The following is a 13287-nucleotide window of genomic DNA, read 5'->3' on the forward strand; positions in this document are numbered from 1 at the left end:
CATGCTCTAACATTTCCCAGAGAGTGACTATAATGAAGTTAGTAGAGTGTTCTGTGAAGCAGGTATGAGACCCCAGGCTCAGTTCTCAGCACTGCATAAATTACATGTAAGGTGTATACCTGTAAACCCTGCACTCAGAAGCAAAAGCCTCAGGACGTAAATAATGGTTATCCTTCTCTGAATAGCAAATTGGAGTCTGTCCCAGAACCTACAAGAAACTGTTTCTAAACAAAAATAAACAACTAAATAGTATCAATGCATGATCATGGGAGATCTTTCCATTTTTGACATATCCAATTTCTTTCTTCAAAGACATAAAGTTCTTGTTATACAGGTTTTCCACTTGCTTGGTTATAGTTATCCCAAGATATTTCCTATTATTCATGGTTATTGTGAAGGGTATTGTTTCCCTGATTTCTTTATCTACCAATTTATTGTTTGTATATAGGAGGACTACTGATTTTTGAGCTAATTTTGTGTCCAGCCACATCACTGAAGGTGGTTATCAACTGTATAAGGCCCTTGATAAAATTTTTGGGCTCACTTATGTATATCATCATATCATCTGAAAATAGTGAGACTCTGACTTCTCTTATCCAATTTGTAGCCCCTTGATCTCCTATTGTTGTCTTATTGCTTTAGATAGATCTTTCAGTACTATGTTGAATAGATGACCATGTCACCAAAAGCAATCGAAAGATTAAACACAATTCCTACAAAAATTCTGGCACAATTCTTTACAGACCTTCAAAGAATAATACTCAAGTTTGTCTGGAAAAACAAAATACAAAGATATCTAAAACAATCTTTGTACAATGAAAGAACTGCCAGATGTCTCACCATCCCTGACCTCAAACATTAATACAGAGATATAGTAATAAAAATAGCAAGGTATCGGCATAAAAACGGGCAGGTGGATGAATAGAATCAAATCCAAGACACAGACATAAATCCACACACCAATGAACACATAATTTTTGACAAAGAAGTCAAAATTATACAATGGAGAAAAGAATCTTTAATAAATGGTGCTAGCATAATTGGATGTTGGCATATAAAAGAATAAAAAGAGATTCATACCTATTGCCTTGCACAAACCATGTCCAAATCGATCAAAGACCTCAACATGAATCCATTTACACTGAACCTGACTGAAGAGAACGTGAGAAATAACCTTGGATGCATTGGCATAGTAGACAACTTCCTGAACATAACACCAGTAACACAGGCACTAAGACTGGCAATTAATAAACAGGATCTCATGAAGCTGAAAAGCTTATGTAAATAGACAGAACCTGAAAACAATCTAGGTGCCCCTCAACTGAAGAGTGGATAAAGATAATGTGGTATATTTACATAATGGAGTATTACCCAGGTGCTAAAAAGAATGGCATCAAAATTTTTGAACAGAAATAGATGGAATTAGAAAAAAATCATCCTGAGTAAGGTAACCCAGACCCAGGAGGACAAACCTGTAATATACTCTCTTGTGAGTTTATATTAGCTGTACAGTAAGGATAACAGTGCTACAATCCATATACTCAGAGAGACTATATTAGTGACTACCCCAATTCCCATCATAACTGATAGAAACAGATGCAGACCCACAAACCAAGCATTGGGCTGGTCTCAGGGAATCCTGCTGAGTGGAAGGAAGGATTGTATGAGACAGGGGTCAAGGACATCACAAGGGATCCCACAGAAACAACTGACCTGGGATCATTGGAGCTCACAGCGTTTGGACTGACAGCCTGGAACCCTGCATGGGACCGACCTACGGCTTTACCATATGTGTGACAGTTGTGTATTTTAGTCTATTTGTGGGACTCCTATCGGTGGAAGTAGGGGATGTCCCTCATGCTTTGGCTGGCTTTTGGTAACCTCTTCTTCAAACTGGATTGCCTCACCCAGACTTAGTATACAGATAGGAACTTAGTCCTACCTCAACTTCTCATACCATACTTTGTTCAAACCCGTGAAAGGCCTGCCCCTTGCCAAACAGAAACAGAGGAGGGATGGAGAAGAAGGGGGGACATGGGCTGGGACTGGGAGGGGAAACTGGATTTGGAATGTAAAATAAATGAATGAATTCAATTAATAAAAATCATATGAATAAATAAAGGAAATACCCCCCAAAATACAATAATATTAATTCGGGTTTATATTTCTGTCTCCAGCTTAAAAGCTGTCAGAACATCCCTATATGCTCTGCCCTCCAGGAAATATGTAACAGTGAAAGAAAAATTCAGAAGACAGAAGAAACTGGTATCAGAATAGGAGTGATGGTGTCTAGAAACTAAAGTCCTATGTGGAAGAAAATTTTTAATGTGTGGAGGATTAGGCTCACAGAGACCCACTCCTTCCTGAGAATATAGAAACAGATAAGGCTCCAGACCCCCCTTTCAGTAGTTAATGCTTTTGGGGAATGGAGAGGCATTTCTTCAAGGGTATAGTCACTGGCAAGATACCCAAGCTTCTGGGAAAAAACTCCTCTGTGATGCACCTAAAAGCAAGCCTCATGAAACTCATTTTATACACACACACACACACACACACACACACACACACACATGCACACACACACATGCACATGTGCACACACATAGACATGAGAGCAGAAATACTAGTTGGGAAGAGGATGGGATTAGTAGGAGTAGGAAAGGAAGGGAACAGGGGGGCATTAGGGGTGAATTTGATCAAAGTAATTAAACACGTGTACAAAAATGTCATTTTGAAACTATTACTTTCTGTAATGTATATGCACAGAAAGAAAACAAAGCAATCAAAGAAAAGCAGATAAAAGAGCATAAAGTGATGGCCAACAAAGCATAGGGTGTGGAGACACAGTCACAGGACGATAAGATGCTGGGATCCCTATCCCTGCAGCATTGCTACACTTCAGAACTTGAGTATTTCCACTTAGTTCTGATATTCATGTGCATGAAAGCATGCAACTACAGAAATATTTAAGCTATTGCTTTGTTTCATAAGTTGCTTTTTTTTAAGTTAGGGAAGAGCAATCACACCAGCAGGAGTTGAGGTGCTTGGGAGGAACACATATTATAAAGATAAATTTCATGCGTGAATGAAAATGGCATAGCAAAACCTATTACATATAATTAATATATGCTAATGAAAATCTGTAAATAAACTTTCAGAGCTTTTATGTATTTTTTTAGCTTTAGGTCAAATTCTCATGAACCTCCATGAATGAGTTTTACTCCATTTGTCCTCCAAAGAAACAGAGAAACCAGCTGTGAACAAAACCTGCCAATCCCAAAGAAACATGCCAGTCAATACATGGAGCACAAGTTAAGGCTACAGCTACTGTGCTGCTATTAGGAATTAGCTGGGCCTTGAGAAACACTGGGGTGTTCAGTGTGTTTCAGGAGCATCACTGGAATTCACTGCATTCACCAAGCTTCCCACCTGATGATCTCCCCCTGAAGGAAGATTTCCCTCTCATTGAAGAAAACTACGCAGGGACCTGACTTCTACCTAGAGTTCTCATTATCAGTGTTTGACTGTCCCTACTGTGTGTGGTCTCACAGCGCTAGAGTGCTGCCCTGAAAGGAGTCTACACTTGAGTTGAAGCATACACGATACACAGCACTCCAAAGCTCAGTATGGCTGGTAGAAGAGAGTCCAGCAAATGGCTTTCCCTAAAACACACCTGTGTTCAAAGACATAGACAAGAAAGAACACTGACCCTACATTAATAAAGGAGAGGGATGATATGGGGATGAAATCATCAATGCCTACCCAGAGAACAGGAGAGCAATTGTAAAGATAACCTCTGAAGACAAACACCAAACCAAAACCAAAATATAGCATAAAACCCAGGCAACAGGGCTAGAAACTTGGCTCAGCAGTAAAGATCACATACTGCTCTTGCAGAAGACTTCAGTTCAGTTCTCAATACCCAAATTAGTTGGCTAAAACTGTCTTTGCTCTGGGTCGAGGGAATCTGGCACTCTTTGTGTTCTCTGTATACACTGTACTCACGTGTACATGACTTACTCCCCCATACACACACAATTACAATAAAAATAGAATCTTTAAAAAATGCAACAAATTATCAATCCATTTTCACAGGATAACAGAGTCAGGTCCTGATGGGGCTGGGCAGGAATATGTTCTCTTTTTCTTCGGTTAGAGAAAGGAGACAGCACAGAACTAGATGACAGGACCTATACAAGATACTCTCAGTGCCCTCTATCATACCAACGCTGAATGGGAAGTAAAATGTGATAACCTGAAATTTGTTTTTATGCTATTCATCTCAAGTCCAAATGCACATGTGCCCTCAGAGTAGGTAAAATTCACTCCATTCAGCCAAGAGCAAATCCAGGAGGACTCTAAGTGGGCAGTAGCATAACTAGCATTGCCTTCTTGAAAGTAAAGGTGAGAATTAAACCTAGTTGGATGTCCATTGTAGTGTAAAGAAAAACTTCAATTACTTTTAAAGATTTTTTAAAATTTTAACTATGTGGATCTGTGTGTGGGTGTGTTGTGTGTGTGTGTGTGTGTGTGTGTGTGTGTGTGTGTGTGTGTGTGTGTGTAGCACCCACAGAGGCCAGAAGAGGGCATCATATCCCCTGGACCTGTATGCTGTTAAAAACAGTTGTGGTGTTGGAAACCAAACTCAAGTTCTTAGTTGCTGAGTCATCTCTCCAGATCACATTATCCATTTTTTTAGATTTATATTTTATTTTAAATTCAGCTCTTTTGAAAGTGCCCAACAGAAAAATAGAATATTATAAACTAATACAGCATAAGTCTTAATAGGTCATTCAACACAAAACAAGAAAACAAGCAACCATCCAGAAAGGCTGGAAATTAATAATAATTAGTAATAATCACTGATACACAATGAAACAATGCTATAGCCATAAAAAGATCAATAAGTAAAATTAAAGTTCAGAATTGAACTCAGGAGTACATGGAAATTTAGTGTGTTTTACCTAGGTCATCTCAAGTTGGAGGTAAATAAATGAGCCAATCAGTTGTTATATTCAGAATGCTAGAGGTAATTTTAAAGACACAATGTTAGATTCATAGTTTGGTAGCAGTTATCACAATAAATTCCAAGCATAAAAAATCTCAGATGCAAACACAAAATATAATGAAAATTAGCAAAGAAATTATTGAATAATTATTTTGTATCTTCTTGAAGATCAAATCTTTCTAACTGTGAATAAAATTGTAGAAATTTTAGATATTTTAAATTTATATTTTAAAATATTACAAGAAATAAAAAAGGTTTATTAATACAAACGAAAAGGTGAAATTCTAGAAGTACAATGTAAGTTTAATTTAAATGTCCTAATACAGTCAAAGCCCAGTTTAATGTAGAAATAAAAGAATGTGGTGATGAAAGTTGTCAATCTATAATTACATAAAGAAAGGTACCTTTGAACGTGGCTGGGAGGGAAGGTATAGATTGGGTTTCTGGAGAATGGAAGACTCATCCTGAATGAGAGAAGAAGCATAACATGTACTAAGGTCCTGCACTGAATGAAAAGGAGAAAGCAAGATAAAAACCAGCATTCATCCTTGCTGCCTCCTGATTGACCAATTACTTCAGGCTGCTCTCTTAAGTGATTTTAACCAGATGTTTGTCACAGCAATGTGATATGGTACAAATACATTTCTTTCTCTATCCACAAGTCCAGAAAACGTGAGCCTGATCGTTTCATTTCTGAGACTGTACAGAAATATTGCCAATGTGAAGAGAAGAAAGTCAACTAACACTCTTAGATATAAAAATCCATAGTGTCACCGGGCGGTGGTGGCACACGCCTTTAATCCCAGCACTCTGGAGGCAGAGGCAGGCAGATCTCTGTGAGTTTGAGGCTGGGCTGGACCGACAGCCTCCAAAACAATACAGAGAAACCCTGTCTCATAAAAAAAAATCCATAGTGTCTTCTATTACTTAATTCCAATCTTGAAAGAATAAAAAGTTAGATTATTGAGTCTATTTAATAAAGGAATTACTTGTCTTAAATATTTTACATAGATACGTATCTTTATACATTGATACAAAGTTGAGATTATTTTTGTTAGAATATACATACATTTCTATCTTGTTCAAGGTATTGTAACTTTACAACTCATTTAACAGTATAGTGAAAATTTCTAGTTCTTAAAAGTTACAATTGTCAACTAATTAGGATATAAAAAAATGCCAGTTAGTAGTTAGTCTTTATATTGAAACTTGTAGTCATATTGGATATGTGTTCAATGTCAAACATATATTTTAGATAGACAGGTGTTCTTTACACACTTTAGACATTGACAGACTATTGCATTCAGCATGTTTTAATAGCATACAGGTTTTTTATGCAAATATGTCATGTCTGCTCCAAGCAGCAACAATCTACTTCAGAGAAGATGATGGAAATCTAAGAAGTTTACTTTCTTTGTGGCAAAAGTTAGCTACTTAGCAAGATATTGCTCTTGCCTTAACTGTTGACAGTGTACTGCCCAAACTGGACAAGCAGGACACAAAATAAAGTGAATGCAGAACTTTGCCAAGACAAGGTAGGACAGTACTTCAGAATATCTTACTTTACAGAAAAGTCTGGTAGGCTTAAGATGGATGCCCCAATGTTGTAGAGGAGCCTTGGGTAATTGTTCAGATAGTTAGATGTTTCTCTCATTTGTTATTTTTCTCCCATTGCTGTGACAAAATACCCATCATAAGACAACTTAAGGAAGAAAACGTTTACTTTGTTCCAGGCCCTTTATGGTAGGAAAAGTCTGGTGGCAAAGTATCCTGTTGTGGGTTGCTTGCTCACTTCTCTCAGGATCAGAAAGCAGAAAGGGCAGGAAGTAGAGCTCACTCTCCCATAACCCCCATCATCAAGCTATGTCCTATCTCTTCAAGGTTCTAGAACCGTCCAGTACTGCACCACAATAAGTTGGGTAACTTGTTCAAATCCAGGAGTCTGCAGGAGATATTGAATAAAAACCATAACAACATGTGTGTTTGGGCAATGTTTACTCCCACAGAAATGTGAGTTCTACCCAGAGAAACACCCTTATATGTTTCTTGCAAATGTGTTTCAGACACCTAGAGCATTGTCAGCCATAACCCTTCATTGAGGTGAATAAGTAACGTGATCATGGTCACTCAGTGAACTTTATTAACTTGACATTCAGCACTGTCATAATTTTCTTTCATCCCCTGATTACTAACCATCTATGCATACTCCTAATATCTGTGGGCTCCTATTTGTCTCTATTTCATATTAGTTATTTTAAATAGGCCAGTTTGCTACTTTTAGGAATTTCTCTTCAACATTATATTATAAAACTATTTTTCACAAATAACAAAAGATCTTCTTTAAAACAATAAAATATAAATTCATTTTGCCCTGATACAGACAACTAACTAGGGGGAATTTTTCTGCAGCCTAAGAATAGAAGCCATACCCACATGTGCTCTTTACCACAATGAAACTCTCAATCCTTTATAATTTTCATGTCAGTCTCTTTCTCTCAGTATATTTTTATGGCTCCTGAGTTATATGATGTCTTAGTAAAATATTTAAGGATCCCACCAAGCGCAGTGTGCATGTTCTTGATGATAAAAGTGTAGAAGCAGTTGGGAACAAAACAAAGTCAGGTCTTTTCTGCTAGAGTACAGTTTGTTCCAGCCTAGGTAGTGTCATAGCCTTAAAGCTGTTTTGGTTTTGTAATTTGCTGGCTGTGAGAAGTCCTTGTCTGTGGAGAGCTCTATATTCATGACTACATTAAATCTGATTGTCCCATTATTTAAGGATGTCAGAGTTTTTCTGTAAGAAACTGATGGTTTTCAGTGATTAATGATTAACCTAACTATGACTTCAAGTGTTTTATTGAAGGGTAGATTATAAATGGATAATTAACAGAATGTGGAGTAAACTAGACCAGGAAAGTGTTTTTGAGCATATAGTGCTTCACTGAATTTAGGGTTAGTGAAGAAACATCTTAGGCATGCTCTGATCCTAGGGATCTCCCTGATTGGTTTTCTGGATATGTTGTTGTGGAATCAGATGGAATGCTGAGAAAATTTCTTAAGATATTCTGAGATGAACTGTGGCAAAGTGATATGCCAAGGCTTTTAGGAATAAACTGCTGCTGAGTTCAAAGAGAGGGATGGAACCCTTATAGAATGAATACTGAGAAGCTTCATCTAAAACAGAAATTGAAGTCAACAAATAGTGATAAGCCAGAGTTCCCAGTCAACCATGTGACTATGACATTGTGAGAACTAAGGTAGGGGCTTCAAAGAACATTGAGTTACAAATTTGATAAGGCAAAATTTTGCTTTATTTTTTCTTTTAAATTTATTTCATTCAGAAACATGAAGTTTGCTGGTATATGAATAGAAGTAGAAAAGATCATGTTGAATGAGGTAACTTGGACCTGGAAAGACAAATGTCACATGTTTCCTCTCATCAGAGGCTCCTAGCTCCAAATCTTCTGATGTGAGTACATAGTCTAGAGTAACTACAGAAATCAGGAAAGTAAAATGGACTGTTGCCAGGGTACATGATAGGAAATAGCATGGTGGGTACAACTCATCTAACAACTAGAGAAATGAGAAAAATGGAGAGTAGGGTCTAATTGGGGGAGGGAAATGGGGATAAATACAGAAGAAGGTGAATAAAGTAATGGTAAGGATTTTGTTAAAAGTCATAAGGAATCATATTACTAACTATCTACCTTGAAAAAAGTCCTGTATACATGTAAGTCTGTGTACAATTGTACATGTGTGTATAGTTTAAATGAAATTTTCTCATCTGGGATGGCTGAAAATGTTCCCTCCAAGAGCCAAAGCCACCTAACAAAACCCCAACATCAGTCCTAAGAAGACATCTTTTGAATTATTAGTCAGGACACTCTGAGAGAATCCCAAAACAATACCGACTTTTTTCTTTTGCCCATTGTTGCCCCCCCCATAGGTAGAATGTAAGTCTATATTACTGAGACACAGGACCCAGAGACTCCTGAGCTATAACTGAACTTAATGCCTTTTCCCTGAGGACTTGTTTTCATTGTACCATGTACCATGCATGCTTTCAAGGAGAAAAACCACCAACAGTCCTAACTAGTTATGATACCTATGAATGACAACAACAACTAACATGGCAGGTATCTTTGGGTTACTACTGCTGTGAGGAAGCATCATGAATGAGTAGCACAAATTCTAATTGGTCTTCAAAATAAAAACCTGGAGTCACACATCAGAGTAAATGCTGAAAGATCAGAGAAGCAGAGCAGCTAGCCACTAATACTTACCTCTACTGAGTCCTAAGACCAAAAGGGTGATCCTGTCCCTAAGAATCCTCAGACAGAAGGCAATGAGCTCCTGTCACACACCCCATATTCCTCTATTTGCACAGTCATATCAACTTTGTCTCTACCTCTGTAGTGCTTGGATTAAAGGCGTGTGACTCCCAAGTACTGGGATTAAAGGTGTGAGCCACCACCACCTCTCTCTGTTTCTCTTTTAGACTGGATCAGTCTCCTGTAGCCCAGGGTGGCTTTGAACTCATGAAGATCTGCCTGCCTCTGCCTCCTGAGTGCTGGGAATCAAAGGTGTGTGCCACCACTGTATGTCCTCTATGGCTAACTAGTGGCTAACTCCACATTCTGATCTTTAGGCAGGCTTTATTTGTTAAAGCACAAAATATCACCACGTTATGACAAAGACAACTTGGAGAGGAAAGGGATTTATTTCGCCTTGCATTTCCAGGATTTAGTCCATCACTGAGAGAAGTCAAGACAGAAGCTCAAAAAGGGTAAGAATCTGGAGGCAGAAGCTGATTCAGTGGTCATGGAAGAGTGCTGCATTCTTGTTTGCTTCCCCGGGCTTGCTCAGCCAGCTTTCTTATAGAATCCAGGACCACCACCCCTGGGATGGAACCACTGTCAATGTTCTGGGCCCTCCTCCATCAATCACTAATTAAGAGAATACCTTACAGCCAGATCTCACAGAGTTAGGTTTTCAATTGAGAATCTCTTCTTCTGATAACTCTAGTTCGTGGGTCAAGTTGAACTAAGACTAGTCATCACAGTAAGATAACCCTTAGAGTGCAGTAGTGGCACACATATCTTGGCAGTAAACAAGAACTCTCTAATTGTATTTAAGATCAACTCAACATGAAAGAAATCTTACCTAGTACTGGAAGACGAGTGAAGTCAAGGACCTTGGTGTTGTAAGATAAATAAAAGACCCAAAAGCTGTTATTATGGTTCAAACTAAAGCTGAAGATCTGAAAAGGAAAGCAAATCGTCACTAACTTACTTTATCTCAGAATGAAAGATAATACTGGCTTCACCAAACCTCAGACTGTAACCTCTCCTCAGCTTGACTGGCGGATCCTGAGCTTCAATGTCTTCCTATCCTCAATATGACTATAGAATGAATCTCTGAGACACTGTTACTGTTTTAAATACCTCTCATGAGTCCTGGGATTAAAGGTGTGTGATCTCAGGTGTTATCATCAAATGCATTAGCTCTGTTACTCTTCACTCTTGTCTAGGCCATGGTGGCCTTGAACTAACAGAGATCCATCTACCTCTTAACCCTGAGGTTAAAGGTGTGTACCATCGCTGCCTAACCTCTATAGCTTGAGGCTGACTTTGCTTTCTGAATCCTCAGGCAAGCTTTAATAAATCATAAAACATATATCGCTACATCTCAGAGGAGATCCTTTCACCATCAACTAACCAATCCACTGTTCTTATACCGGCAGATAAGTGTGGTCCTCAGCACACATCAAAGAAACTCTGTTTGTAACAGATTAGAGACCATTAAAGAAAACCACATCCAATCAAAATGCAGAGCTGTGGAGTCCAATCTCAATAAATCCAACCACAAAACAGCTCCTGCACCTAAGTCTCTGGGAACAATGTGGAAGAGGGGGTTGAAAGATTGTAAGAACCAGAAGATTAAGGAGTTTGCGGTGAGATTGTGTCTTCTAGTAAACTCCGAAGTTGCACCTATAAAGTTTTACCAACATGAAGCCTAAATATGAACAGAGAAAAGACAACAACAATAGACACATCAAAGTGGAGAGGCAAAAGCCCATGAGGCCTCCACCATACACAAAGCAACTAAGGAATGATGAGAGCATGGGGTGTAGGGATTAGCCTTCCCCAGGGAAGAGCATGCATTTGATTCTCTATCACCAATGGTCAGTCTGAAAACATGCATACAAGTAGCTTTATACAGACTGAACAGGTTGTATTTAGAAATATATACTTATATGCATTTGACAACAATTAATGAAAAAAGATACCATGTAGCTGAAAGAGAGCAAGGAGGGTGTGTGGGAAGGCTTGGAAGGAGGCAAAGAGAAGGGGAAAATGATGTAAATAGTACTTCAAAATATTTTAAAGGATGATATTAATATGTTCATGTTAGAAAATAAAAATAAAAAATAGAAGTAACACAAATTTTGTTTAATAAGATGTTGAAAGGATGAAAACTAGTACTTTAGAATTTTGTACTGTGTTGTGACTGTATCCATCCTCTCCTCGATTTCTCCCACATTCACCTCCCTTCCCTACCTACCCTGTTACATTTCTTTATTTAATTTTTCACCAATCAAGTTCAATTTGTGATGTCTATGTATTCATGGATGTGTGGTCTTCTATTGGAGTACAGTCAACCTACCAGTGACTAAATTCTTAAAGAAAATTAACTCTTCCTCTCCCAGCAGCTATCAATTATAAAGAGTTTTTCAGCTGAGGATGGGACTTCATGCACCTCCTTCCTTCAACCTTTGGTTTTGTCTGGCTGGAACTTCTATGAGGATGGTGCATGTAGCCATAACTACTATGTTTACCATATATAAATTTTGCTGGTTAGTTTTATCTGTCAATTTGACACAATCCTAGCTTGACCCAGCCCCACATCCTCCACTGAAGTTTACATGCACAGGCATCGAGCAGGCCTGGTACATGGAGAAGTCAGTAGCTGGCCCATGAATACCCCACCATGCACAGCCTGATTGCCTAATGGGCCTGGAGCAGTTGTGCATACTGGGAGAGCTCTATTGGAAGCTGGATGGTGACAAGTGTGATATTGATCTTGAACTGGAAAAGCTCTGGAGAGAGAGGAATTACTTCTGGATGGTCATTATCACCATATGCAAACATATACTTACCAACTATGAGTAGAAAATCAAGATGTTCTTCAAGGGGCATGTGCACCTGGATGAGGAGATGCACTACATCTTGGAAGGTAGCAGGTACTTCAATGTTCAGGACAGGGAGGAAATGTGGATACCAATTTCCATGGAGAATGGAATCATGGTTACACTTCCTGGTGTAATCAATCACCACTTTACTCTGGATGACAAGAATTATGTGAAGGCCATGTGGATGTTTGGGGGAGAACCTGTGTGGACAACAACATATGTCAATCAGGCTGGGTGACCATTTCAATGTCCAGGTACAGTGCATGAGTTTTTTTGGGGAAAAAACAAAAACAACATAGCAATGCTCCCAGAAGAGTAACTGCACTGTGTGAGACTCCTGCTGGGATCACTGGTTGGAAAGTTGCTCACCTGTCTGCTTTTATATGTCAACCTGATGCTAAACTTGCTCTCCTTGACAATATTGTCAGATCAGAATCTTTTTAAAGAAAATATCTATAAAAGTGGCTTTTACATGGAAGTCACAAAAATGAAAAAACAAGTGAAATTAATATTCCCTTACTGTATCAAGATTTAGAGGTATGGCCAGGCAGTGATGGCATAGGCCTTTAATCCCAGCACTCAGGAAGCAGAGACAGGCATATCTCTGTGAGTTGGAGGCCGGGCTGGACTGACAGCCTCCAAAACAATACGGGGAAATCCTGTCGCCTAAAACCAAAAAAAGAGAAAGATTTAGAGGTGTGGATGCCTTGTGTTGGTATGTGTGTTTGTGCATAACAGATCTTCATGTCCCAGAAAGTCCTCAGTAGTCATCTGCTGGAGTGTGAATTTCTGTCCTCAGGAAGTGGGCAGTTATGTCCAGCACAACTAATCAGATGGAAGACACTTTTCTCCCTCAATGTTCCTCAGGTGTGGAAGTGTGATTGTTTCTTCCTCTTCCTTCAAACTAAAAGTGGTTACCTTAACTGTGTGCCCACACTTAAGCTACATTACACTCATGTGTACATATGGTATTTTGCTTGGCCCATTAAAGCCTCACATTTAAGTTACTCGTATGATTTTATATGTGCACAGTTAATTCCTACATCAAAGCAGATACTTTTTAGTGTGATTTTGGGGTCCTTATATAATC

At 38.7% G+C, this 13287-nt stretch overlaps 1 pseudogene; it reads left to right on the plus strand.

The window, feature by feature from the left end:
- Positions 1-1099: 1099 nt before the first annotated feature.
- LOC110342752 lies at positions 1100-12435 on the plus strand (annotated as a pseudogene).
- Positions 12436-13287: the final 852 nt, after the last annotated feature.

Source organism: Mesocricetus auratus, unplaced genomic scaffold (assembly GCF_017639785.1).
Source record: "Mesocricetus auratus isolate SY011 unplaced genomic scaffold, BCM_Maur_2.0 Super-Scaffold_100676, whole genome shotgun sequence".
Taxonomy (NCBI): Eukaryota; Metazoa; Chordata; class Mammalia; order Rodentia; family Cricetidae; genus Mesocricetus; species Mesocricetus auratus.